We start from the raw sequence: 4524 nt of genomic DNA, 5'->3' as shown, positions 1-4524 counted from the left end.
CAGAGAAACCCTGTCTCGAAAAATAAAAAAAATAAAAAATAAAAGGAGACCAGAGGCCATGAATTTGAGAGGAAGATACCTGGGCGGGGTTAGAGGGAGGAAAGGGAGAGAAGAAAGTGATGTGATCATATTTATTTTTAAAAATAAAAATAAATAAATCTCCAGACCTACAACCGTGTGCAGCAAAGGATTATGGTAAATTCACTTATCCTTTTCAAACAAAAATAAGCAAATGAAATTCTTACCTTCACCAGTATAATTGTAGGTTACTGTGGCGGTATGAAGAGGAGGGAGAATCCTGGGATAAAAGTTAACTCATATGTTAGAAGTGGCTTTTTACAAATAATAACTTTTCCTATGATATATATATATATAATCTATATACTATTATATATAATATGTATAGACTATATATAGTATATAATATACTATGTATTACCCTTAACCTTACCCTTACTATATATCATATTATATATTGTATCTAGTATATATAGTATCTAGTATATATAGTATATATAACATATATACTATAGTATTTAGCATCCTGTGGTAGTCAAAAATCTCTGACAGGAGGTCTATAAACTTCATTTACATCTCTTATGAAAGTTTGTTATTGTTGTTGGTTTTGTTTTTTTGTTTTTCAAGACAGGGTTTCTCTTTGTAGCCCTGGCCATCCTGGAAATCACTCTGTAGTCCAGGCTGGCTTAGAACTCAGAGATCCACCTGCCTCTGCCTCCCCAGTGCTGGGATTAAAGGCTGTGCCACCACTGTCCAGCTGTCCTTTTCTTTTCTTTTCTTTTCTTTTCTTTTCTTTTCTTTTCTTTTCTTTTCTTTTCTTTTCTTTTTTTCATTAACTGTAAGTGAATTTCAAGGTTTAGTTGCTGCCCAATTATCACATCTTCCCTCTTCGTCCTGTTTTAGGAGAACTTTTATTCACACAAATAAGAGAAACCATGTGAGGTGAAAAACCAAAATGCTCTCAGCAACTAAATTACTTGAGTGTTTGGTTAACTATTGCAACCCTAAGGTATGGAGTTGTGTGAAACCCATATGCCTTCCTTACTCTGCTTCCTGGATCCACCTGGCACTTGCTTGGTGCTCATCCGCTCATCCAGCTGAACTGGAACAGCTAACAGAGCTCCCAGCCAGGCCCTCTGCTGTAAGCAGGAGGACTCAGGGGGGATCATGGTGGGGACTTTTGTACTTAGAGAAACAAGAAAACAAGCCCTTCCAAATTAATAGGCATGACGCTTGCACCCTGTTTAGACTTAAAGATAAAAACTATTTTTAAAAGACCCTTTCTACCCTCAAAGACCCCCCATGTGCTTCTGCATGTCCTTTTTTTTTTTTAAATATATTTCAGTGCTAATATTTCCTATAGGAAAAATGGAGGGGGCGGATATTTCTGGAATTAAAGTATTGGTTGTTAAGAGCACTATCTTGCCTCCGGGTATAAATGCCATCCTCTGTGTAACTGGTCTGCCCATCACCGGGAGAGTAGGCAGAGCTTTGGAAATGCTCCCTCACAAGTCTCTCCTGGCACAGGTTCTCAGGATGCCCCTGCACATTGGGTACCCACCCACTCCCATTCCATTGAACCAAGGCTCCAAATGTCATGGGCAGAGAGAATCTTTATCTAGGCCCCGAGCTAGAAATGGAAAGAGGGTAAGTTGGTGTTGGAGGCAAAGACTTGGTAGAAATACCCAGCCCTCAGATAACCAAGGAGGGGAGAGAGAGAGAGAGAGAGAGAGAGAGAGAGAGAGAGAGAGAGAGAAGAAGAGAAGAGAAGAGAAGAGAGAGGAGGTAGAAAAAAAAAAAAAAAACAGTTCACAGGGGGAAAAACAAAACAAAAACCAAAACCCAACAAACACAAAGATTGTTCTTGAATCTTTTTTCCTTTCTAGACTCTTAAGACAAAGCAGCACTCAGCACTGCAGATATGTGTGGCTCTGATGAAGCTCCTTAAATAATCCACAAGAGCCTCACTGGGCCCATGGTGGCTGGTGCTAGCATTAGAGGCCAGCACGCCTGAGGTGGAGGCAGAGGCAGGGGGATCAGGCCAGTCTGGTTTACAGAGGGAGTTCCAGGACAACCAGAGAAACCCTGTCTTGAAAAACCAAATCAAACCGAAGAAACCTAAAAACCCAAAGAACCTCCCCTGCACTAAGACAGTAACACAGCACACAGTGGGACAACAGCCCAAAGGAAGACTCTGTTATTTTCCATTAGACAGACCCCAGCCTTTCTTTTCTTTTTCCCCTTCTTGCTAAGACACGAGGCGGAGGCTAAGTGAAACTCAACAAACCCCAGTTTGTTTCTTCCCAGGGACCCCCAATCTGGTGGGGGGCGGGGAAGAGGTCAAAGGCAACAGGAAGCAGGAGTAACTCTGAAGTGTAGAAGGGCATCCCCAGCTGGTCTAGCCCCTCCCTTCCATTTCTAGGATGGAGGGCAGGAATTCTGAGACCTCTCTAGGGAGCGCGGCTAGGAAGATGCACTTCAAAGGGAGGCAACGGTCTGGGGCCCAAACCCTGGCATTGTCTTCCGTCTACTCAAAAGGTCATTAGCATTCTGTTTTTCCCAGGGCCCCCTCTCACCCCACCCAAACCGGGGACTTTGCTTCAGGAAATGGGGCCTTAAGATTAGGATTTCTTCTCCACCTATTGGTTACAGGCCAGACCTGGAAGAGGTTGAGAAATGGGAAGTTTGGGGTGAAGGCTGGCTTCAGAATGAACCCAGGATAGGATGTGCATAAATCCTCCTCTCTGTGAGTTCCTGCGAGCCTTGGAGGTAGCATCCTCAAAAGGAGGTGGGCAGTGAGGATCTACTTATGGCCAGGATGGCCAGAAGTCTTTGTAGGGCCTGGAAAGGTGCATGGGAAGGCATCCTCACACTGATTAGGAAAGATGTACAGGGAAGGAGCACTCAGGTCATCCCAGAGCACCCTGCATTCGGCCGGGGACTGACTTCCCAAATGCACAAGAAAGATAGTCAGTGTAGCTGCTCACTGTAGATGCCCAGCCTCCCTACAGTATCTTTGATATAAGGTCCCTGGTGGTGATATAAGGTCCCTGGCCATCATGCTAGCTTAGATGGGTGAGGGGAACCCATGTGCCCAGTGCCCAGCTGGAAAGGGCAGCAGAGAAAGCCCCCCCCCAAGGTCTGGGCTGGGAGGGCCTCAGAGGAGGGGTTAAATGGGCAGGAATGTCATGGAGTGTGAGTCCTTGGGCTTGGGGACATGGGGATGTGGCTTTGGGAGAAAACAAATTGACAACATTCAGTGCCCAGTCTTTATTTTGTAGCCACCCTGACCCCATTTTGATATATCACTGAGGTGGAATCCAGGATCTCCTGCATCCTGGCAAGCATTCTGTCAAGTAAGCTATATCCCCCAAGTCCCACCACCCATTCTTTGGGAAGATCTGCAACCTATAGCTATGTATGTATGTATGTATGTATGTATGTATGTATGTATGTATGTATGTATATTTTGTCAGGATCTCACTATGTAGCCCAGATTAGCCTGCAACTCCAGAGATCTCTCTGCCCCCTCAAATACTTGGATTACAGATGTACCACAACAATGATGGACCTATAACTCCAGTTTATCCCAAGTAGAAATCACTCTAACATGAGGGAACTGCTTGGCCAGGTGGAGCCAGGCCAAGGTCTTGACATACCTCCTCCTATGAAGTCTCTCCTTTTACCTGTATCAGACACCTTCATCATTTCATGCACAAGAGACTGTTTCATGGGTAAAGAAGCTGAGGGAAGGTGACGTGATGTGATGTGACCAATTGAACAGTGTGTAACCTGTGGGTAGCAAGGCCAGGCAGAACTGGAAGCTAGGGACACAGCTTTGCTTTCCCTTCAAACTCTGAAGTCCTTGACAAAAACAAACAAAGAAACCCACAAAAAAGAAAGAAAGGAAGGAAGGAGAAAAGAAAGAGAGAGAGGGAGGAGAGGGAGGGAAGAAGGAAGAAAGGAGAGATGGAAGGAAGGGAAGGAGGGAGGAAGGAAGGAAAAGGAAGGGAGGGAGGGAGGGAGGGAGGGAGAGAGGGAGGGAGGGAGGACAGACTAGAGGAGGCCTGGAGATATTTGATATTTTATGGGGCATTTGCAATGGGTGCTGTAGGGAGGCAATAGCCAGTTCACTCTCTGACCCTCCCTTCCTCCAACTTTTCTTTTCTCTTCCCTCTCCCAACCAGGGGTTCCCACCTCCGACCCCGACTTGCTCCTAGGCTAGGGTTGGCTTGGGGATCACTTCCAGTTTCTTAGCCTGAGCTGACAGCAGGAAACCAGAGGCTGTCCTTTGCCCTGTTCCCGGGATTCTGCAGTTGGTATGACACCCCCCGCCCCCCCCACACACACTCCATGGAGGGAAGCACACATAGAGCACAGTGGCAGAGAAGCCATTAAGCCAGCTCCTTTCTGCATTAGCAGGGCTCCGGGTTAGGCAGCTGGCTCTTTCTCCTGTCTGCTCCAGCAGTGTGGTGTGGGAGCGTGGGTTAATTACAGTCTTGGGCC

This window comes from Mus pahari, chromosome 10, assembly GCF_900095145.1.
Source record: "Mus pahari chromosome 10, PAHARI_EIJ_v1.1, whole genome shotgun sequence".
In the NCBI taxonomy this organism is placed as follows: Eukaryota; Metazoa; Chordata; class Mammalia; order Rodentia; family Muridae; genus Mus; species Mus pahari.
This window is presented reverse-complemented; position numbering follows the sequence as displayed.